The following is a 25,249-nucleotide window of genomic DNA, read 5'->3' as shown; positions in this document are numbered from 1 at the left end:
AGTAAAACAGAATTCTTCAATATCAACTTCAAGCCAAATCTAAGTAGCATCTGCAAAATGTAATAATAAATATACTTATCTTAATAACTGGCTAATGTATATGATATGAATATAGATATTTGAAATAAAGTAATTTAATATATATCATCAAATGTCAAATTATTGAGTGCAAAGAATAGATATTTGTTCTATTTGTTCATACATTGCTTCAAAAGTGGAGGCTAAAAATTTGGAGCAAGAGCTAAAGGCCAGAACAGGGGAAATGTGATGGTATTTAACAAAATAAAAAGTCAGTGAGTGAATTTGTAAATTATATTTTAAATAAGCTATTAAGCAGCACATAAGTTGTTATTTATTACTGCTGCCAGGTTAATACCAGCTTGATCTGTTTTTCCTGGAATACAATGCTGCCTTGAAAGCACTGGAAGAATGAGTAGTCAGAAAGTGACAATTGAAGCACCAACCCAGCTTAAGCCAGCCTAAGATGATTTGCTAGTCATAACTGGTTTATGGTCTCCTGACCTGCACAAGCCATGGTGCTCAACTGGACTCCCAGCTAAAAAGTGCTATAAAACCAGCCAGCAAATCAGCTTCATTCCTCACAAAAGAATCAAGATGCTCCAGTCGACGAATAAATATAATACAGTGACAGAATGACTACATACATCAAAGTGACACTTCACTAGAAGAGGAGATCTGGAGACCACGGGCTTCCATTGGCTCATCCACCCTGCGCAGGGAGGAGGTCTGCACTATTTATCTGGGATATGAGCGCACCATCTGTCTTTCCGTCAGCCAATGAGCGCTTTAATTCCCACTCTATTCACCGGCGGTGTCTTCATGTAGTGAGCGGACTGCACACTACAGACTGCAGATGAGAGAGAGGCGCACTGCCCTGTGACGTCGCGAGCGAGGGACGGTACCGTTACCGAGAGCGCGAGGAAGGAGAGGGAGGCTCCGCGAGCCGTCGTCGTTCGTCGTCTGTGTGTAGCTACCGTGTTTCTTTTTTGCCGATATTACATCATATATATATATATATATATATTCAGTCCTGACTTGGCTTCCACAGAGGATACTCTCATGAGCCGTTTAATTCCCATCGATATTTGGTATTTATTTTTTACCTGCAAGTTTTTTAGGCGACGGAATCGTGGCTAGCGTCTGATGTTCGTACGATTTGCAAAAAACGACAGTCCGTCGGACGTTTGTAAACAATAGTGTGTGAACGTTTACGTCTAACACAGCTTTTCTTTTGCGTGTGCGCTTTATTGAATTTGTTGTCAGTCGTTGTAATCGAGCAATACATTTACGCGAAGCACAACTGTATGTCTTGTTCTCTAATTACATTTTTTTTTTTAATTTTAAAACGCTCGACTGTTATTTAATCACACGAATATATATATAAAAGCAATCGTGCAAGGTAAATCTCGCACACAAGCGACGCACGCAATATTAATCGTACAAGAGCAATTTCACGCGCACGGAGGCAGCTGGCGGTTGAAGTTTAATACGAAGCTGTGTGTAGTGAACGCCTAACGCGAGCAATTAAAAGAGCATATTTATTTACCTGTCGTCTTACTAGTACGCACACGTACACACGCACACACACGTTGGCTGTATCAAGCATCCCTCAAGGACCATCTCCACAGACCGTTCCCAAAAGAGCCTGCACGACGCAGTAAGTAATATAATTGTGTGCGGTAATTGTTCTCGTCAGGGGTCTCATCTACCTTACAGTGAAACAATTTAATTGAATGTGTCATTATGAGGTTTCTTAGCAGTTTTGAGGCACCACACAGGCGCTGTGCTCAGAAACACCAGCTCAGCTGCTGTAGTGTAGAAATCCCACTAAAACATCGTTTCAATGGGCCCTGCAGCGTAGTAGAGGGACCTGAAGTGTTTTTGAGCGCTTGTGTCCTCAGCCTTGTGTTTGAATGATCGCTGTCCGCGGTGCTGAAACAGACGACGGCTGATGTAGAGCAGTGCTTCTCGATCCGGGTCCTGGAGGAGCCCCAGTACTGCACATTTTGGATGAATACTCCAAGACCTAAAATAAGAACATTTTATATATATATATATATATATATATATATATATATTATTATTATTATTATTATTCTTTTTTTTAAAGTTACCTTATTATTTTCTGCAAAATAAATGGCATATTTAAAAGACAATACATATAATTTTACTGCTAGAAAACAAAAACTGATGATGAAGTGAATTGAAAACGTTTTGTTTTTGCACTGAGCTCTTTTTGCGCTTTTTTCACATTTTTGGCTTCTAAATAAAATATTTTTTTATAAGAAATCTGCTACCATTATGTTGTGCAAGCTCCTCTCCTTGTTGAAGTTTGGTATTGTTTTTGGGTCTCATGCAACAAAGTCATTTTTATGTACTAACTCCTTTAAATATTTGGCGTGGATATTCTTTTTTTCCCCACTGTAAAATATTGTAAAAGTTTATTAATGAGTCTTACTAAGTCTTAATTGCCTTGTGATTTAAAGAGATTTTTTTAAATGATATTTAAGACATCATGCATTGGCTATTTTGCAGTGAAATATAAAAAAAATTTTAATTCCCTGTGTGATCCATCAAAAATGTATTTTTATTAGTTTTGTTTTAATTACTAGTATTATTTAAATATTTATGATGTTTAGTTAATAGTAATTAATAGTAAATATCACAAATAATTACAAAGTATCAGGAAAAGTAACACATTGAATTAAATGTGAAATTTGGAAGTATAAAGACTGAATTAGTATTTTCTTGTAAAACACACTCCAATGAGTATTTACAACTTAAAAAAAAAAAAAAAATCATTTTTACAGTGTGGGTGATTATGTGGGCTTCCATTGTATCTGCTGTGTTGTTATCAGTACATTTTGCAGTAATTTTGCTGCTTAAATATGTTGGTGTATTAACATTATAAAATTTAATAACATAAAATTAGGAAATGCAAATTGCGTAGTCCCTAAAATGACATAATGTCATGAATCAACCTTCCTTGTATTTCTTTATGTTGAGATTAGGATAACGGAGACATGAAAGCCATCCAAAATGTGTATTTTTCATGAACAGGGTTGAGAAGCACTTTTAGTTCAGTGTTTCTTGATCCAGGTCTTGGAGGGCCTCAACACTACACGGTTTGGATAAAATGTCTGTTTTCATTGATCGGTTCATCTGTGAAATGCTCTATGAAGTGAAATGAGTGTGTCAAATAAAGGAGACATCCAAATTGTGCAGTGTTGAGGGTCCTACAGAAGGAACCCTGGAAAAAAATGGCAGAGGAACACTGGAAAAAAAAGAAAGGCAGATGAAGAGGAGAGGGTGGGGGTTGAATGGTTTTGATTGTTGTTTTTGTTGTGAATATTGACGTGAAATAGAATCTGGGGTATTGTGCTACAGTTGTTGTATATTTGATTGAAATGTATGTTATGCATGAGTGTCAGTCTGTGTTTCATGCATTGTAAAGAGTGACAATGTGCAGTTGTTACCAAATCAAACAATTTTTACCTGATCTGACCTTTAAAATTAAGTGTATTGTTGCGACTGAATATTTAGTCATATTAAATAATGTTTTTTGACTTGAATTACACCAATTGATTTAGATATTACAACACAAGGCACATCTTCAGCACAACATTTTTACAAAACATTTTTACAGTGTTGTTTAGGTGGGCATTTCTGAATTTAAATGCCACACTGTTAAAAATGAAGATTCTTTATTGGCATTGATGGTTCCATAAAGGACCTTTAACATCCGTGGAACATTTCCATTCCAAAAAAGGTTCTTTATAGTGGAAAAAGGTTGTTTAAAAATCTGAGGAAAAAGATGGTTATTTTAGAATGTTCATTGAAAGGTTCTTTGAATAAATGGCATCCCCCCGAAAAAAATTAATAAATAACTAAAAATTAAAACATCCTTTTGGAACCTTTATTTTTAATAGTGGAGTTTTGTTGATTTTTTTTATGTGTTCTTGCAAGTAGTAGGAATCTTTTACATTTAATGAATCATTAATATATTGTGAAGTGATTTGTTTATTATAGAGCTAAATAACAGAAACATCAAGGTCCTTATAAAGGGCAGGACCATTCTTTGGCTTGGCAACAGCTTCATTTCTTCTTGGATGGCTGTTGAACACATCCTGAACTGTGTGCAGTGTGAAATTACACTATTTAAGAGGGTAATTCTTTGAGTAATGAAGGTGGAAACGATGTGCCAACTTCAAGACGAGTAGGAACTGCAACATCTGTAAAATCTGACATTCCTGGGCTGTTATACAACAATCCTGTAGAATCATGAGACCTAATGACCTTCATAAGATCTAGTATCTCATACAGTTAGAGATCCACAACCAAGTGGGTTTGGTTTTCTCCAACATAAGCCTGTCTGGATGTAGGTAATAGGGTGAAAGGTCACTCATCACGCCACATTACTTTTGTAGGCTTTGTGCTTCTCATATACTGGATTTACACACATTTTTTGAGTTGCAGCTGTGTAAAACCCTCCTTTGTGAAGCATAGCTTTGTATATTCTTCTGGGTCAAAGAGGTGCCGATTCAATTCTGTGAGTTTTATTTAAGCCGTACTTTTGTGGCATTTAGCAATTATGCTGTGAAGGCTGTCTCTGTCAGTAAGTGCCAACTTTCAGCCGCTATTCCATTTCACTGATGCCGTTGGTGCATGTCTGGCATATTGTTATTTCTGAGATGTTCTCCTTGACATTTTAAGTCATTTGATAGCTTTGTGACTGATGCACCTGTAATTTAAGCTTAGGTTATTCAGCCTCGCCGGCACTATGTTATGTGCCTGGTATTGCTTTAAAGGCTCACGTATCAAAATGATAACAGTCAGATCTCCTTTATAGCTGACACATACTGCAGAGTGACAATCATGCTAGTATGTGACTCACCTTTACAGCTCCATTTAGGTTTTCAGCGTTAAATGGCCATGTTTGTATCCATTTTGCCCAGAATGTGTAGGCTACTGCACATTTCATGCATATATGTGTGCATGAGAGTGATTTCTTTACTCACATTTGTGTTTGGATGGTGTATCTTTCTGGTAATATGACGAATTTATCTCTCAGTCGAGGTATTTTTTATTGCAGTCTGTCTTTATGCAGGTGTAGAGTGTCTGGAAGCGTAAATGGGGTTAATTGGCATTTCCGTTGCGTACTACTTATGTGTTCATCAGCAAAATAAACCCCCCTGGGGCCAGAGAGTGAGTTAACGAACTCTCTTAATTAGAGGAATGATGAATAATAAAGTTTTTTTTTATCATGTCCATGTGGATCTGCTGATGGAATGCTATATTTATGCATCTAGAACAAGAGACTCACAGCAATAAATATACAGTTAGAGTAGAATAGATACAGATATTAAACTTGCATTAGACAGACAGATAGATGGATAGATGGATACATAGATAGAAACAGACATTAATTGGGACAAACACTGAATGCTTATGTGGTTCATTGTACAATCAGTTTAAACAAGATGCAGCCCCGCATGTTAATTACTGTAATTGTTTGAAGTGTCCACAATGTATTTGCCCAATGGTCAAACATTTTGTTTGGATTCTCAGATAGTTTGTGGAAAAGATCATGGCCGTCGAAGCATGTACACAATGTCTGCTATTAATGTGAACGTGAAACAGTGTTCGCAAACCGCACCGTCTTCAGATGAGAATTGATTTTATTCATTGGCTGGATCATTAAATGTGTGCATATGGAGCCTGGTGGTTGGAGGCGAAGGGTTGAAAGTAAGAGGGATTCGTAGTATCATCTAAAAAGGAAAGTCGTTTCAGATTCAGAAGCAGACGAGCATGTTATTACATTTTGATAGAAGTTTACAAAGGCAAACATTTTTTTTTTTATTATTATGAATAATGTGCACCAGTGAATCATGCACAATACGACCAAGAATGTGCATTAAAAAGTAAATAGTGTCTATTTGGATTTCGTGTTGACTTAAGACATTGCTTCAGCAAACCCCATTTTTGTGTTGCCTCAAATTTTGGAAGCGTTCGTGAGTGAAATGCAACCGACACAACCGTGACCTCTCAAAAATTCACCATTATTCAAAGTGCAAACATTGAAGCCAGTGGGGCAGCAGCTAGGGTAATATAAAGTTAGTCAAAGGGTTTTAGGTGGAATATGCTCCAACTCACCTTCTCAGTTTGCTACACTAGTTTCGCTCAGTTGAATCATTTTCCAGGCCTCTGCAATCCAGTACAGGCCCCCCCTCATGATCGATGCCCAGGACATAGGGTCAAGCTGCACTCTTTTAAGGCCCTTTCACACCAAGAATGATAATTATATCTATAAAGATAGAGTTCTAAAAATTGTTCTAAATTTAAGAGAATGGTAGAGTTCGCACCATGACTACTGTAAAACGATAACGATATATAGGAACAATATCATTGGGATCACTTTCAGAACCATTTTTTTTTCCAGCTGATGAATGATAAATCACTGAAAGTTAATCGGAATTAATTGGAATTTGTGCATTTAAAAAGGCGGATGAAATTGCGGCGACAATACAGCAAATGGTGAAAACATAAAAACAAAATTACCTCAGGTATCCAGCACTAGTTTCGACAACATTTTCTTGCCTCTTTGGAAGTTGCAGTGAAAAATAATGTTTTTCACTGTTAGATTTGATAGGTAACACTAGCTAGATTCAATATTTAAATGCGCTCGAAACGTAGCATGCTGAGGACATCTGCTGTTTAAAGCCAAGTAAATACAACAAGAACAGCGAAAACCAAAACGGATTCTGACTCATAAGGAGGTATGCATAACATTTGTCCTCAAAAGCGAAACTCTCTAAGCCGAGTGACAGATTCTCCCAACTCCTTTCGTCTTTGAAGGATCTCATGTATACAAAAGAATCAGTTTTTTCTTTGGTGTCTTTGCAAAACGTAAAGCAGCAGCAGGTCAAATACATCCACCTCCGTTATTTTAAAACTGCAGCGCACAAGCTCAGAATAAACAGACAGTTATCATTAGCTGGTGTGGACGCAAATATAAATATCATTATAGTTATAGTTGTCATTATCATTCTTGGTTTGAACAGGCCTTTACTGGTGACCCTAGGTTTAATATTGTCTTGTAATATTCTATTGTTCCGTGCATGTTTTCTTTGCCCACACCACCTTGAAGATATCAGCTGAAATGGGAAGTAATTTCAAAGGTGGAGCAAGATATTACATTTTGAATAAACATTACAAAGACAAACAATCTTTCACAATAAGTCCAGAAGTGTCCGTTAAATTTGGTGTTGGTGCTGCTTTCCATTCAAAAAAGTTCCACCAGACTAAAGTCAATTCTGATTGGCTGTCAATATTTTTATCATTCATTAGCTGTAAAAAATAGTTCTAAAAATAATTCCAATGATTTCATCTGCTATTCTCACAGAATTAGAATGATTATTAAAATTTTAGGTGTGACCAAAAGTTTAGCCACTGAATTAGACATGCTCCCTCTTTCTCAAACCGTTGAGACCTTTGAAGTCAGAGAGCAGTAGCGCATCTTCTCATTTTTGCAGAAGTTGTCAAAAGCTATATCATGAATGACTGACAGACAGAAAGCGCCTAAAAGTCTTCTGACTGGCTAAACAAAGACTAAGGCTGTCTGAGTGATATTTCCAGACACCTAATTCACTGAGATCAGTCAAACAATGACATTTCCTTCCTGATATTTCAAATAAATCACTTAGAACTGCTTCAAGAAAGTAGTATTCCAAGCATAGACTTCAGCGTAGGTATTACTTAAAGTGACGCGGCACTCTTGACTTATATGCAGATTTACACACTGAGTGATTGGCCGACTCCTGCGGGAGACACAAGCTGTGCTGACTGACAAGACGGATCACTTGAAGAGGACACTTCGCCAGGCCATCCAACCTGTGTGATTGCTGACTAAAGCCAGGTGAAGAAAGGCTGAAATAACTCCCCGGATCAAGAGCCGCTTCGGCTAACATGGCCATTACAGCGGCGCTTTAACTTGAAGAAAGCCTCGCTGATGGACAGGCTAATTAACTTGTTCCTCACCTATTTGGTTTGAGGTTTGTAACCGTTGTTGAGAGGTGCGGCAAGCGTTCAAATTGCTTGAGTCTTGACAGATTGAACCACGTTATGGTTTGCCGCGCGTAGCCGGCAGGTAAATGCACTTCCTTGAGTGACACGCGAGGTCAGGACAATGAGTCCTGAGAGGATGAGGAACAGACAGTGCTGCGATGAGTTCTACACCTTTGTACTTTCTCGCCCGCCCACTCTGATTTCGCTGACATAGACTGTAATGCCTCATCCTGATGTGCTTTCTCGATTTCGATTTCCTGCTCTGTTATAACACATTCAGATTGACTGATACCTCCAGGGTTGCGTCTGTACAGACAGATGTCCAACAGGCCTCATCGACGCTCCTTATATCACTAGACGTGCTTTGAGGAAGCCCTACAGGAGAATGCAGTTGATGCAACCCATGCTGCTTTTGTTTTCCTGTTATTCTGTGTGAGCTTTCACTCTCAGTGTGATGTTTGGAGGCTTGACACTGGCGATAAACCGCTCTCACTATCACACCAGCGCTGAACCTGCCTGCCGCAGGGAGGAGGAGCAACTTAATGCATCAATGGTGCTTTGAAATCCGGAGGGTCAACTACCGAAACCCATTCTTAGCCTTTCCCAGCGGTAATTTGTATTGCGAGCTCAGCTCGAACACTCTATTGAGACGCTAATATGATTCATATCAATGCTCTAATCCCATCCCTCATCGCCTTCCGTCTCTATTTCCTCTTCCACTATCTCTCGTTTCCCGATTCCAGTCGCCGTTTCCTTCCTCTCCATGTCTTTCTCCAGACCTGGCGTCTGGGATTTGTAGATAGTGACTGCAAAAATAGTCTATTTCAATGTGGCATATTGATTTTTTTAATTTTTTTTTAAGATGGACAGTGTGAGCACATGAAAGCAGTGCTCTGTCTGTATGTTTGATCAAGCTTTTCTGTCAAAGACAAGCAGAGTCTTTACACAAGCCTGTGGATTTTGGCTTTAGTATATGGGGTAAGAATTATTTTCTGGTTTTGGACTAGAAAAACATCCAAATATGTTATAAATAGGAGGAAAGTGAGCACTCTATAATATTAAATTCAAAAATCAATGGCAAGGAACAGCTTTAGTGGCAGAATTGATTGGAGTCTATCAACTGTATTCAGTGCTTGGATGCAGTTTAAAGGGATGGAGCAGTTTCTGGTGCACAGGTCAGAGAAAGCCATTTCAGCTCAATTTTGGCCATCCTCTGAGAGTGGAGAAGAGGATGTTGTTAGGAAACCGTCCATCAGCGCTGAACCTTTACTCTAGCAGCGGTCTAGTAACTGCCAGAGTGAGAGCACTTTGTCACATCAGCAGTTGATCAAACACAAAGTTCCTCTGTAGTCTGCAACAACACATTTTAGATCCACACTTTCAATGCAATCACAATAAAACTAAATTTTTTATATATATTCTGAGGAAGTTTTGAGTTGTTCTTGCCCATACAAAATTCACTGCCATGATGCTGTTTTGAGTGCTTGCCAGGGCAATGCTAAGTGGTTGCCAAGGTGTTTATTTTGCGTTCTGGGAATTCTATGCAGCTGTTAACATACTATGAATGTTTTGTGTATTGTCGTGTGGTTGCTAGGGTGTTCTGGTTGGTTTCCAGGGCATTGCCCTGTTGCTGTGCAATTGTTGTTTGGGTGTTGCTAGTTGTACTGGGTTTTGTCAAGACATTATTATTTTACTATGCAGTTTCTAACTGTATTATGCATGCTTCTGTGGTTGCTAGGGTGCTATTAGTGTGTTCTTGTTGAGTTGCAAGGCATTGGCATGTGGCTGTGCAGTTGTTAAGGTGTTCTGGGTGTTGCTAGTGTGTTTTAGGAAGTTGTCAAGACATTTTTCATTGCTATGCAGTTACTATGACATTCTGAGTGGTTGCTAGGGTGTTATGGTTGGTTTCTAAGCTATTGCCGTGTTGCTGTGCAGTTGTTAAGGCTTTCTGCTTGGTTGTTAGTGTGTTATTAGTGTGTTCTGGGTTTTGTCAAAACATTATTATGTTGCTATGCAGTTGGTAATGTATTATGATTTTTTGTGCATAGGTGGTTGTTAGGGTGTTGCTAGTGTGTTTTAGGGAGTTGTCAAGATATGCAGCTGTATTGTGAATGTTTTTGTGGTTGCTAGGGTGTCATCAGTGCGTTCTGTTTGGTTGCCAAGGCATTGGCATGTTGCTATGTAGTTGCTTTGATGTTTTGGGTGGTTGCTAGTGTGTTTCTAGTATTTTGGGAGGTTGTCAAGATATTATTATGTTGTGTGCATTGCTACAATACAATGTTGTGTGCATTGCTATGTGATTGCTAGGGTGTTCTGGTTGGTTGCCAAAGCATTGTCCTGTTGCTGTACAGTTGTTAAGGTGTTCTGGGTGGTTGCTTTGGTATTCCGGGTTTTGTCAAGACATTATTAGGCTTGCTATGCAGTTGCTTGGACATTGTTATGTTGCTATGCAGTTGCTAACTGTATTATGCATGTTTTTGTGGTTGCTAGAGTGTTCTTAGTGTTCACGCGCTCAATAGAGCGTGAAGCGATGATCATTGAAGCCAATCACAGACATATATGTTGAGTGCGTGAACACAATGACCAATCAGCTCTGTTTAAGAATCTGCTCAATCTTAGCAGGAAATGGACGTTTTTAAAATTTCAGTACCGAATGTTATCGCGGTCGGTACTTTAGACAACACTACTAGGGTGTCATCAGTGCGTTCTGTTTGATTGTCAATGCATTTCCATGTTGCTTTGTAGTTGCTATGGTGTTATGCTTTGCTACAACACAATGTTGTGTTCATTGCTATGCGATTTCTAGGGTGTTCTGGTTGTTTGCCAAGTCATGCTCTGTTGCTGTGCAGTTATTAAGGTGTTCTGCATGGTTGCTAGGTTGTTGCTATTGTGTTATGAGTTTTTTGTTGTTGACATTATGTTGCTATACAGTTGCTAACATATTATGAATTTTTTTGTGAATTGCTACAGTATGTGTTGTGGGTGGTTATTAGTATGTTGCTAGTGCGTTCTAGGGGTTGTCAAGACATTACTTTGTTGTGTGCATTGCTGTAATAAAATTACTAGGGTGTTCTGGTTGGTTACCAAGCTATGTTGCTATGCAATTGTTGTGATGTTTTGATGCATTTCCCTGTTGCTGTGCAGTTGTTAAGGTGCTCTAGGTGGTTGTTAGGGTGTTGTTAGTAGGGTTGGGTACTGAAACCCGGTACCAATATGGCACCCATACCTATGTTACCGGTATGTACTAGAACCGAATCAGAACGCAGATTTGGGTGCCTCATTTCGGTGCCATGCCTGAGCGATCAATTGAAATATCACCGGCACCGCACGTGAAAAATAATTTCCAGACTGAGAAAATACACGTGAACTCAAGTCAGAAAGCTCTAATGATAAAAGTCCAACAAATCTTTGTAGTAACACGAGTGTGCTGTTTTCACATTCCGAAGTTTTCACAACTCGAGAGCATCCGAGGAGCGCGTGAATGCAGTAATTACACTTGCTCTGATGGCAGCAGGTAGCCTTCCATTAACTAGCTAAGCTAAACATGCTTAAATTAAAACCCCTAAATGAAACTTCTCTTGTATTCACATTTTTAAACCTGTTGTCCAACAAAAGAGAACGTTATAACCTTTTTAGTCCACAACACCAGTTAAATGCTTCCTTTTGTGATTTGATGTAGCTTCTTGTCACAGAATGAGGCAGAAAATATGTTCTATAGGCTACTAATACATTGATTAGCAATGGATTATAAATATACTTAATTATTATGAAAATAAACTATACATTGTCGTAGTCGAGTGTTTATTGTATTTGTTTTATCATTCAAAACATTTACTCCATTACAGCGACAGCAATGCCTTTGTCCATATTGGGGATTTCCTGGAGCTTCATGTGTTCAGCTACTTCTGTGACTGGATATGTGGATTTTCTGTGCGAGGGCGCCCTCTGCTGTCCTATATTAATGAAAAAGACATCATGTGTTTAGTGCTAATGGCCAATCCAATTATTAATTTGTAATTTTTATTTTATATATTTTTTTTTATTATTATTTTATAAGTATCGGTTCAGGCACCGTTTAGGCACCGGTACCATTTTAAAAGTATCGATTTGGCACTGGTATAGAAAAAAACCCAATCAATACCCAACCCTAGTTGTTAGTGATTTGGCAGGTTGTCAACACATTATATTACTATGCCGTTGCTAATGTATTATGAATGTTTTTGTGCATTGCTATGCGATTGCTCGGGTGTTCTGGTTGGTTGCAAAGGCATTGCCATGTCGCTGTGCAGTTGTTAAGGTGTTCTGTATGGTTGCTAAGATGTTGCTAGTGTGTTTTGGGGTTGTCAAGACATTACCATGTTTTGTGCATTGTCATGCGGTTGCTAGGGTGTTCTGGTTGGTTGCCAAGCCATTGCCCTGTTGCTGTGCAGTTGTTAGGGTGTTCTAGGTGGTTGTTAGGGTGTTGTTATTGTGTTCTGGCTTTTGTCAAGTCATTATTATGTTACTATGCAGTTGCTAACATATGAATGTTTTTGTGGTTGCTAGGGTCTTATTAGTGTGTTCTGGTTGGTTGCTAAGGCACTGCCATGTTGCTATGATGTTGCTAGGTATTTTGGGTGGTTGCTAGTGTATTCTAGGTTTTGTCAAGACATTATGATATCCTATACAGATGCTAACATATGAATATGTGGTTGCTTCGACATTATTATGCTGTTATGCAGTTGCTATGTGTATTCTAAATGTTTTTGGGTTTGCTAGGGTGTTCAGGTTGGTTGCCAAGCATTGCCCTGTTGCTGTGCAGTTTTTAAGGTGTTCTAGGTGGTTGTCAGGGTGTTGCTATTGTGTTCTGGGTTTTGTCAAGACATTATGTTACAATGCAGTTGCTAACTTTATTATGATTTTTTGTTGTTGTTTTGTTTGATTGCTAGGGCATTATTAGAACGCAGATTTGGGTGCCTCATTTCGGTGCCATGCCTGAGCGATCAATTGAAATATCACCGGCACCGCACGTGAAAAATAATTTCCAGACTGAGAAAATACACGTGAACTCAAGTCAGAAAGCTCTAATGATAAAAGTCCAACAAATCTTTGTAGTAACACGAGTGTGCTGTTTTCACATTCCGAAGTTTTCACAACTCGAGAGCATCCGAGGAGCGTGAATGCAGTAATTACACTTGCTCTGATGGCAGCAGGTAGCCTTCCATTAACTAGCTAAGCTAAACATGCTTAAATTAAAACCCCTAAATGAAACTTCTCTTGTATTCACATTTTTAAACCTGTTGTCCAACAAAAGAGAACGTTATAACCTTTTTAGTCCACAACACCAGTTAAATGCTTCCTTTTGTGATTTGATGTAGCTTCTTGTCACAGAATGAGGCAGAAAATATGTTCTATAGGCTACTAATACATTGATTAGCAATGGATTATAAATATACTTAATTATTATGAAAATAAACTATACATTGTCGTAGTCGAGTGTTTATTGTATTTGTTTTATCATTCAAAACATTTACTCCATTACAGCGACAGCAATGCCTTTGTCCATATTGGGGATTTCCTGGAGCTTCATGTGTTCAGCTACTTCTGTGACTGGATATGTGGATTTTCTGTGCGAGGGCGCCCTCTGCTGTCCTATATTAATGAAAAAGACATCATGTGTTTAGTGCTAATGGCCAATCAATTATTAATTTGTAATTTTTATTTTATATATTTTTTTATTATTATTTTATAAGTATCGGTTCAGGCACCGTTTAGGCACCGGTACCATTTTAAAAGTATCGATTTGGCACTGGTATAGAAAAAAACCCAATCAATACCCAACCCTAGTTGTTAGTGATTTGGCAGGTTGTCAACACATTATATTACTATGCCGTTGCTAATGTATTATGAATGTTTTTGTGCATTGCTATGCGATTGCTCGGGTGTTCTGGTTGGTTGCAAAGGCATTGCCATGTCGCTGTGCAGTTGTTAAGGTGTTCTGTATGGTTGCTAAGATGTTGCTAGTGTGTTTTGGGGTTGTCAAGACATTACCATGTTTTGTGCATTGTTATGCGGTTGCTAGGGTGTTCTGGTTGGTTGCCAAGCCATTGCCCTGTTGCTGTGCAGTTGTTAGGGTGTTCTAGGTGGTTGTTAGGGTGTTGTTATTGTGTTCTGGCTTTTGTCAAGTCATTATTATGTTACTATGCAGTTGCTAACATATGAATGTTTTTGTGGTTGCTAGGGTCTTATTAGTGTGTTCTGGTTGGTTGCTAAGGCACTGCCATGTTGCTATGATGTTGCTAGGTATTTTGGGTGGTTGCTAGTGTATTCTAGGTTTTGTCAAGACATTATGATATCCTATACAGATGCTAACATATGAATATGTGGTTGCTTCGACATTATTATGCTGTTATGCAGTTGCTATGTGTATTCTAAATGTTTTTGGGTTTGCTAGGGTGTTCAGGTTGGTTGCCAAGCATTGCCCTGTTGCTGTGCAGTTTTTAAGGTGTTCTAGGTGGTTGTCAGGGTGTTGCTATTGTGTTCTGGGTTTTGTCAAGACATTATGTTACAATGCAGTTGCTAACTTTATTATGATTTTTTTTGTTGTTGTTTTGTTTGATTGCTAGGGCATTATTAGTGTGTTCTGGTTGGTTGCCAAGGAACTGCCACGAAGTTGCTTGGTATTTTGGGTGGTTACTAGGGTGTTGCTATTTTGTGAAGACGTTATGGTGTTCTATGCAGTTGCTAACATATGAATGTTTTTTTTTTTTTGCACTGCTATGCGGTTGCTAAGACATTATTATGCTGTTATGCAGTTGCTATGTGTGTTATAAATGTTTCTGTGGTTGCTAGGGTGTTTCTAGTGTGTTGTGGGAGGTTGTTGAACTATTGCTATGTTGCCTTGCAGTGTTTTTAGCATGTCCCCCCTTTTCTGCAAATACATTTAATCATATAAATTTAGAGTAAATTTAGTTTTATTCTTAAATCAAGGGGGAAAACTCCAATGGGGTAAGAAAATAAATATCTGTAAACAAGTATTTTTATGTTTTATTAAACATTTACATATATAATTTATATTTTATCTTTTATTAATATCAATGATTGATCATTTTCAGCACCTCAGGTTAACCCATCTTACTATAAGAATGTTTTTACTGGAGATTAAGACAAAAATACTAATTAAGAAAATTGTTTTGTGGCGTAGGGGTTTGTTTAAATCCCTAACACTATGTATTAACCATAGTAATAGTGATGCTTTCCTTAGCAGACACGGCTAATGACATATTACCAGGGTTTTGCCGCCTGTTTAGTGTCTTTCATTAGTATGCCTAGTCCGTGAGACACATAGTGTGGTGATGTGCTCTCTTATCAGGCCCTTACACAGGGACTCTAACGTTTGTTCAGCATTATTCCTTTAAAATGGCTGATAATAGGCTTCACTGTGTGTTTTGTAAAACTAAGGTATGATTAATGGCCAGCTGTTGCATTGGACGTTGACTCTGTGGCCAGGTTTTCTCTAACATTATGCTAACATTATGGTTTTGAAGCTTCAGATGTGGGCGCGTTTTGCAAAGATAATGGTGTTTGTGTCCTAAGCCAGATTTGCACAAGAGGGAAGGAGAGAGAGAATGAGAGAGAGCGAGCTGGCAATCGATGGTAAACCCAAGACCAGATGGAGATAAGAAGCAGCAGGAGAGAGAGAGAGAGAGAAACTCAGGAATCACAAGGCTCAGATTTAGCCTACATTCAGTTGTAAAGGATAGTATAACCTGAAATCAACTGTGGTGACCAGACAATTGTGTAGTACCAGCAAACGGCTTATAAAAAATATAAAATATTGTCTTACCTAAGAATGCAAAAAGTTTGCGTGAGCGTTTGGCTTGGTGTAAAAAATATCATTATACACTACTGTTCAGCAGATTTTTTTTGTTAGTGTTTTTGAAAGAAGTTTCTTATGCTCACTGCATTTATTTAATTAAAAATACAGTAATACAGTAATATTGTGAAATATTGCCATTTAAAATAACCGTTTCAATATTTTTTTTAAATGTAATTTATTTCTATGATGGAAAAGCTAAATATTCAGCAGTCATTATTCCATTCTTTGTAGAAAATGTGATACTTTTTTTTAGGATTTTTAGGATTTTTCGTGACTAATTAAATCCATCCTTGCTGAATAAAAGTAAAATCTTACTTAGTCTTGATCAATATTAAAGCAACGGTCAAATTAAGTCAAAGAAATATGCATGTGTGCATGAAAGAGGGAATAACTGACAGGTTTGGTCAAGCTTAGACAAAAGGGACACATTAAACACTGCTGACTAAAGTATTTTACTCTATATTTCTATGGCCTTTCGCCCAAATATTGACCAACCGTAAAGTTAGAGGATATAGATTGTGGCAATGACCTCATATGTTAGGTACTTTGTAGTCTGAATGAACTTGCTATTTAATTGTTCCAATAGTTGGCTTGAAATGACTGTGGGTGTGATAGACCAGCTGAGGGTAAGAAAAGGAGGAAGTGAGGAAGGAAGTGACTAAGCTAATAAATCCAGCACTGAGCAAATCAGCCGCTGAGCTAATAGGGAGATTTATTAGCCTGGTTTAAGTGTTAAAAACATCACTGCAAATAGAAGCTTTGCAGCCGTTTTCAGTGTTCAGAACCAACAGAAACAACAATAATTTGCAAGTTTTGCTTTCATGAAATTATTACGATTCAAAAACAGATTCTATCAACAATATCTGTGACATGTTATCATTTTGATTCATCCCTCAGAAATCAAGTCTATGAGGCAATAACAGTATTATTTTGATATTATTTATCTGATATTTTACTATTATAGTATATAATTGTATAGTATGATGCATTTGTTTTGAATGAGCTTTAACTTTAATATTTTCAGTTTTCATTTTAGTCATTTTGTTATGTGCTTCTTTTTCATTTGTGCTTTTTAAGCATATCTGTTTAGTTTTATTTGTATTTCAGTTTTAGTTTAGTAATTTGAATACTTAAGCTTTATTTCAGTTAGGCAGCATTTTTAGTTTTCATTTTAGTTTAAGTTTTCCATCTAATATTTACATTTTATTTTACTTTAGCTTTATTTTAGTTAAAAGGAAATATTCTTAATAGTTTTAGTTAACAATAACAACACTGATCCCAAAGTACAAAGGTAATATTCTTTTTTTTTTTTTTTATTAAAGTAATTATATGAATTTCTCTGTACAAAAATGTGTTATTTGAGCTTTGAAGTTGTCTTTTTTTTTAAATATGGGACTACTGATTTAGGCAGATACACTTCTAATTATATAAACAATGTTTTTTGCATGCCTTTGCAACATTAGTAATTCTATCACACTTCTTGTTATGAGGTGTATGAATGCTTTAGTTTTGTCAGGTTGGTACATTTCATGCATTATATCCCCCAAACAGCCCAGAGGTGCTTCTGTCAAACTGCTGCCTGTGTTTTGCTTTAAACGTCTGAAAGGAATTCATTGAAGACCACATTATCTAAATTCTTATTATCATTGGCTGGAGGCCTAATTTGACCCAGAATGCATTAGCCCCAGTTTGCTGTTTGCTTTGAGTGTGTACTTTTCCCCTTATCACAGGTTTTGTTTGTTGGCTCATCTTTGTGTGTACACGCAAATGTGTGCATCGGTCACCACAAAGTCTCCGCATGCCACCGTTCTCTCTGCGCATTTGAGTGGCTCCCGCTCGTTATTTTCATCACACACAATAGCCCTGATGGCATAGCCATGGTGTTTAAAGCCGACTGGAGCTGCCGCATTCATGCCTTTGTGTGCATCAGCGCGCTTTCCGCTGCAGCGATGTGAATACAGTACTGCCTGCCCAAAGCCTTTCTGGCCTTCACGGGATTGAGTTGAGCTACAATACATTCCAGGTGGCCTTTTAAAGCCCAGTGGTGGAGTAGATGAAGTCTTCCTCACATCTGACCTCAGGACTCTTAAATCAGGCAGCAGGGGCTCGGGCGGATTGTGGAGTTCCTTCAAAGGCCTCCTTGAAAGACTTGCCACCAGCTGGAGAGAGAAGTGAAGAGGACTGTTGCTTTTATTCGGACTCACTCGGCTAGATGAAGGACTGGTGGAGTGAAGAGAAGGGTCAGGAATGAGGCTCTTCATGTACAACCAAAATCTCTGTCGACACCATGTAACTTAAAACTCTCAAAGACAATCAAGGAGACCCAGGAGCCCTTGTTGTCAATGTTAATGTGATACTTTTGTTTTTCATTGACTCTTAGAATTAAACCAAGGGTGTCCTGTCCTGCTTATCGAGGGCCACGTTCTTGCAGAATTTATTTCCAACTTGTCTCAACATACCTGTCTGGAAGTTCTACTAATACTGGAAGCTCTAGTAATACTGATGACCTAGGCTGGATCTAAAATCCCTATATAGTCGGCAAAAAACTGTGTGTGAAAAGAGTCCAAATTCACAGTATTCCTAAACAGTAGGCAAAAAGGATGTCCATGGATGACCTGCTATTTCCAGTTAGATTCTGAAGTGAGCATCCAGTGGACACACATTACTGTCCCATGAGGCCATGGGAGAAGGTTTGTGAATGGCAGTGAGGCGACGCAACTGATGCTGTAGGTCACATGACAATGACAACATTGTGAATGTTGTACAGTATCTGGATAACATTCATGCTACACACATTCATACTACATAGAACATACTTATTTAATGGTTGTGAAGTAATTACTTATTAAAAAGAAGCACCTACTCTATCCTGTAAACTGTATCCCAATTCAGGGAATGCATCAATTGAGGTTGTTGACATCAAAGGCCACACCTTTGAAGGCAATAAAGGTCGAACCAAGTTTACAAGTGTAATGTAAAACAGCATTTTTCTCAAAAAACAAAAACCTGCCGTCATGGGTACACAATGAATCTTTGGGTAGTCTGGGCTGCAAAGGATCCATTCGTTGTATCCTTAATTGGGAAACAAACAATGTATTTCAAGGCATCTGAAGGGGCCTTTGAATTGGGACAGCCTTTGTTGTAATGCTATATATCTTCGCATAGCCAGACCTTCAGACAGACGTCAGAAGGTCTGGGAACCTTGGCTGCTTTGAAAGCCAAGGAGCTTCCCAAGAGGCCATATGACTGACAGGTAAAGCAACCAATCACGTTTTGTTTTGTGCCGCATCATGTTTATGGGCATGGAAATGTCGCCACAATAACAGACCGGTGTGTAAAACTCTTGGACGTATTTTAAAGAGTCTATGCTGCGAACTTTACATATTTCACATACTTTTGAAAATCTAGCATTTAGTTGATCCTGATAAGTGCTCGTCATCACAGCTGTAAACACGACAGCTTTATTCTTCCATGAGGGGGTTTGGCGCCATTGCATCTTCGTTTCCAGGCAGAACTGCGCAGCTGGTTTCAGGTGTGTTTAATTAGGCCTGAAGCTGAACTCTGCAAAGAAGTGGTCACCCTTGAATCAAACAGGCTATTTTTTGCTGCTGTACCTTTAAGAAATGCCTCCTTCGCATGTGAATTGAGCAATAGAGCTTCAGTCGAGCTGTAGGTTAGCTGTCAAGTCCTATATAGTTGTTAACTCCCCCATCCCACCCTCTTAGCAAAGCATACATCATTGTGGCAGGATAATAAAACAATCCAAGCCGAAATGTGCCGCTCAAACTGTAAAGGTCAGATTGAAATGATCACTAACTTGTTAAAAGAAAACTACAGCCGCACTTTCCTGGTGCTAACGTCCTTCAGAAGGATATGCAGAGCCGTAGGTGATGACACACAGCCCAAGCACAATGTTTGACGGACTTAGAGGTTTTCGGCTGTGAAATGGAGTGACAGTTGTATTCTGTGACCAAAGTGACTACCTGAAATTTTCAGTGGTTCAGGGTGTACATGCTGTTTGAAGGCAACCCGAATTTTCATAAAATATGCTTATGTTCCATGGATGTTTAGGTTTATCAAACTTAACTAATAAAATAGTTCTGTTTTCTCATGAGAACTCCAGTAAACCCTCATGCATTTATACCATTATTATCCAAACTATTTATAACATGAAACTGTGTGAAATTGGGACATTGTGTGTTTGGAGAATGAGACAAAACCTCTTTTATGCCCCCAAAAAGGCATATTATTCATATATACACTGACCTCAGTTCAACTTAACCAGGTATACTCTGGTATAGCAGCCTGCACATTTAAATGAAGTCATTGTCATTCTTTTCTTGGCAAACATCCTTCCTTTCGATGCAAATGAGGATCATTATAGAATGTGCCTGATTCACAAACATCAGCACTATTTTCCTGTAAATGGGGGCTTTTTTGGAAGGGATGTTTGTGTAGATTTTTCTAGTAATCATGGCAGCAGTAATTGTAGCCAGGTAAAGGTTTTTTAAAAGTCTTTTAAATGTTCTGTATAAGAACCTCAACTCTTGGAGTGAAAAACTTTACCATTCAGCCATCGTCTTGGTGTATTTCCATTCATAGGGCGCAAATGTCTGGTCCAAACTGCGATCAGCTCTCATTTTGTGGGTGTGTTTGTTGCATTTGCATAATTCCTTTAGTAAACTGGGTGGCAAAACAATGCAGCACATGCATATAAACAATATTATCAGTGGGCGCAGTGTTTCACAGTTTCACATTCTTAATTCCCCCGTGACCTGTTGCTCTTTTCCATGCAGTCACAATGAATGGAGCTCTAAAGCACCATAGAAGTATCATAAAAGTGGCTTTTATGGCTTGTGTGCTATAGTCCTAGATTTCTGAAGCCATATGATAGCTTTGTGTGAGAAAAAGACTGAAATTTAAGCCGTTCACTGCATCCTTTTAATGAAGTAATCTCTTGCATAGACTTTTGAATTGTGGTATAAAGTCTGGTCCAGTTTGCAGGTCTTTCTGGCCAAGAACCGCCCACTTAGACAGGAAGAGACCGCCTGACAGAATGACAGATGGACTTGGTGATCAGTCATGTTGTCCATCCACAAGTACCAATTATTTAACACAAGTTGTTATATACAGTAAAGTTCTGTGGATATCTAGATTATTGACTACTCTGGTTATTTTTAAAAGATCTGATACCTTTAACCAGGCAAATTGATGGATTATCATTTTCCTTAAATGCTTGAAAGTGCCTTCTCAGTCTCAGCACATCTCTGTATCCAAATGGTTTTTAAAAATTGTGCGTTTACTCCCAGAAATAGCGTAGATACCGTCTAATCAGATTGAGCCAGCACTTGCCAGTTTTGTGTGCAGTGTGCATCAGACAGTCATTGAGCGGACTGTGGGCGTGCCGTCTGAGCCTGAGACTAAATGAAGAATAACCAGAATAACCATCTGTTCATCACATCCATTCTACTACAGCATGAACGTTTGACTGCCAACCTTGACGGTATTTTCAGGCTCTTCTGACACAAAGAATTGTAAGACACTTCATTTCGGCCTTTTTAAGGCAACATTACATGTGTCATTCATGGAAGTCAATCCCATTATGATTATCTCAATGAAAAAAAAATCATACAAGATTCTAGACAAGTAGAGAGAAACGTTGGCTCATGTACTGTACTTGCATTTCTATTTAAAAATCACTATATATATTTGTGTTTTATCTATGTTTATGCTTAGTATTGCACTGAATCATTAGCTTAGCAACATGCTAACATCAGACTCTTTTAGAAAATAGACACTATAGTATAGAGGGAAGGACACAGACAAATCACAGAAAAATTACAATTGGAGACATCATAATGCTGAATATGTCAATTTTGGCCTGAAAATAGTTTCTTAACATTCTTTGATTAAAAAGAGTAGGCCCTACTTATAGAGTGGGGGAACTATGACGTCACTTTGTAGGCGGATCGGCGGTTAGCATGAAACTGGTTCCTTCGACAAAAAGCCAGTGGGATTTTTCCATAGGCTTTTGGATAATCGCAAAAAATAAGCTCTGTGTTCAGTCATAGTTCATGAAACTTACACGTTTTGTCCATCAAGATAATCTTCACCAAATAATATAACGTTGATGAATTTTGAAGCCTAAATAAAAGCGCCAGAACTGAAAAGCTAAACTTAGGCTATAAATGAACTACAGCACCACGGTCGCACGCCTTCAGAGTCAGCACCAGCGCGCTCCCAACAACTGTTTCACTTATTTTTAACATGTTCAGTGAAGGATTTACTCTGTGAATGAATTTTAATCCACGCTACATGAACCATTTCATATAAACTGGAATAAATACAAAAACTAGAGCCAAACTAAAACTGAAATGAGACATTAGTAATAAATAGTATAGTGAATAAATGAAATAATCATAACCAAAGGACATTTAAAGCACGTATTTCTGTACATTTCTAAATAAGGTGCATTAAAAGTCAATATATCCTTGATTAATATGTATATTTTAATTAAAAACGTATCTCGTATTTAATCTTTTAAATAACAGTGAGCGAGTCTTTGGATATGGTCAGATTAAACTTATTTTAGTGAACAAAGTACCACATTTCAGCTATCATTTTGTTAGGGTGGGTACACAATATTATTTTATCCTTGCTTCTACAATCTCTTTCTAACAGCTTCATGCGGCCGTACACATTTATTTTTGACGTGGCTTTAAGCACTATGCATCATTAAAGTTTCACTTTCACCACGTAAAGCCGGTAAATGCGGTGTTTACATGTAATAATCATAATATGAGTTTACCTTGTGGTACAAACCCAGAGTCTCCGCATCAGTAAACGATAAACTCGAGCATCTTCCATCCGAAGACATGTGTTGCATTTCAGGGCAAAGCAAAAAAACATTGTCGAACAACAATATAAAATGCTGTAAACTATTCATTGGTTATCCTAAAATTAATTGTATTATAAATTATACTACAACTGGAAAATACTAAATTGATAAACTGTCCGGCGTGATGTTGAATGTCTCCAACAGCGCCTGTAGTCCCATTTAGCAACTTGTTAGCAACCGTCTTTTTTAAGAAACAACAGTTTTAAAAAATCATGAGTGTGGTGTGACTGGTGTGTTTTATGTCATAGAATAAAACGTGAGAGTATCTTGAGCCCATGTGAACCACGGACCTTATTTAAGGGATTTAACCAAAATCCCATTAAAAAAAAAACATTGACTCTACGATGGAACCGGAAGTACTAAAATGCACTCGCTTCCGGGTTTTCGCCTACAAAGTGATATCATAGTTCCCCCACTCTATTATGGAAATGATCTACTTTAAAAGAATATACTCAAGTGCAAACTGAATGTAATGTTTTTGGACACTTAACTGCATGTTAATTGCAATTAAATTAAAATGGATTAGATTAACTTTATATTAAATGCAATTAGCCAAACCTTAGACCCACTTAAGTAGGATTTCGGAAGTAGTGCTGAGGTCCAACTAAAGATATACTGAAGTCTATTTGATTATGCTAAAGTGAAACTATTGCAAGTATACTTTAAGTAAACTTTAAAAATCTTGCATTTAAAGACCGATAATCCTCATCAATAGTGACATTAAAACACATTTTAGGCTTAATATTAAGAAATGTGCATTGTGCACAACTTGTAGGCTTACTCCAAATTGTTACAGTTATGGACTTTTTGTGTTTTTCCCTGTTTTAGCTCTCCTGCCTTTTTTTGTTCCTTTGACTCAGTTTTCCTTAGTTGTCTTGATTATGTTATTCTGTTCACCTGTGTATTTTTAATCATCTCGTCTGCTCCTTTGTTTTGCTTGCGTATATATTCCCTCAGTCTCTGTCTGGGCTTCGTCGTGGATTTATTTAAGTTTAGTGTGTGTGGTTGCATTCTCTCCTGGTGATTCTCCTGTCTTATGTGTGTGAATTTATAATTAAAAGGCTATTATAGTTACTCCGTCGTTGTGCGCTTCTCTACAGCCACAATAACGTAACAGAAATAAAGTTTAATTATAATTTTTATATCAGTAAGTCTCGAACAATATGTCAGTAAATGAATAGATTTTAGAATTTTTTTTTTTTAGAATTAATAGAAAAATGTACTTTAAAGTAAAACTACTTAGGGTGTGTTCACACTTGGCGTCTTTTTTGACTAGAAAAAGGTGACAAGAGTGCTTTTTTTAGTAAAATAAAAAGCTGGCAGCGTTTTGGTTACAAATAGCAGCTGAGGGTGTCTTTTGTTGCTATAACAACAGCTGCAATGGTAGCCTAGCTCTGTGTGTTGCAGAAATGTCAGCTTTTGAAGTTAACGGGGAGGGTGTCGCTTCACAATGGCGTTTGTGGGAGCGCGACATTATACGGGGAAGGAAACTGTATGGTGCTTCCACCAATTTAGTCCAGGAGCTCCGGTTATGATGCACGGTTCCTTGTGCTCTGAAACTAGTACGATCTGTCTACCAGCTATCTTCTCCTTTTTTCTTGTTGTTTTTGTTGTTATGGAAACGACTCGCCACTCGCTTGTCATTGGTCAGCTGTCAAAAATGACGCTCTGAGCTGCAGAAAAAGACGTCGGCGGTGGCGTTTTAAAAAGCGCTCAGGACTTTTTGAAAACACGGTTTACTCCATAGGATTATAATGTAAAACAGACGCTGGCAGCTTAAAAAAAGACGCCAAGTGTGAACATAGCCTTAAGCGTGTTAAGAAACAGTCATAAAAGTGTGCTTTATTTAAGTTCACTTAAGTGGCCTTTTATTTCATATTATATTATTTGCGTTTTTAAAATATAATTTTAAAATGTAAAGTATGCTACAAATGCACATTCATTAAAATTAAGTACAATTATTTTTCACAAGGGTTGTTGCAATTTTTGATTTGAAGCAAATGATTGAAACACAATCTTGACATTTAAATAGGTAGAAGCTGTGTATTCACATGCACAGAAAATAGCATTTCAGAGGTGTCACCAAGATGGCCGCTGAGTAAACATGGATCGACTCTCTCATGTGCTTCACATGAGGATCACTATTTCTCATGGTGGACGTGTCGAGTTGTCTATGTAGAACACTCAGTCCAGTCAATCACAAAGCTAATGTAAATGACAGTTAGGATGTCTTAGAAGGAAGCTGCCTATGTAGACAGTAGACAGCACTGTAGATTGTGTTTTCTATGCATGGTAGCACATTAAAGAAACTCCTGTTGAAATTTCAGTGTGCAGTTCTTGTTGAATAAATGAATTAACAGAAATGTCAGAGAGATTTAGAAGGAAAGCAGGACGCTGTCACACTCCTG

At 38.0% G+C, this 25,249-nt stretch overlaps 1 protein-coding gene across 8 annotated transcripts in view; it reads left to right on the top strand.

Moving 5' to 3' along the window:
* The first annotated feature begins 911 nt into the window (after positions 1 to 911).
* Positions 912 to 25,249, top strand: part of gabbr1b (gamma-aminobutyric acid (GABA) B receptor, 1b) — a 125,710-nt gene continuing 101,372 nt past the window's right edge. For 2 of the 8 annotated variants that reach the window (XR_009267393.1, XM_058754323.1), the window contains exon 1: positions 912 to 1,678. The gene's annotated coding sequence lies outside the window, so the exon portion shown is untranslated. The remainder of the gene's footprint in view (positions 1,679 to 25,249) is intronic. The other 6 variants (XM_058754318.1, XM_058754317.1, XM_058754320.1 and 3 more) reach the window with 3 other exon arrangements.

The sequence above is a fragment of the Onychostoma macrolepis genome, chromosome 19 (genome assembly GCF_012432095.1).
Source record: "Onychostoma macrolepis isolate SWU-2019 chromosome 19, ASM1243209v1, whole genome shotgun sequence".
NCBI classification, from domain to species: domain Eukaryota; kingdom Metazoa; phylum Chordata; class Actinopteri; order Cypriniformes; family Cyprinidae; genus Onychostoma; species Onychostoma macrolepis.
Note: the sequence above shows the minus strand (reverse complement) of the source record. Positions and strands in the feature narration are given on the sequence as shown.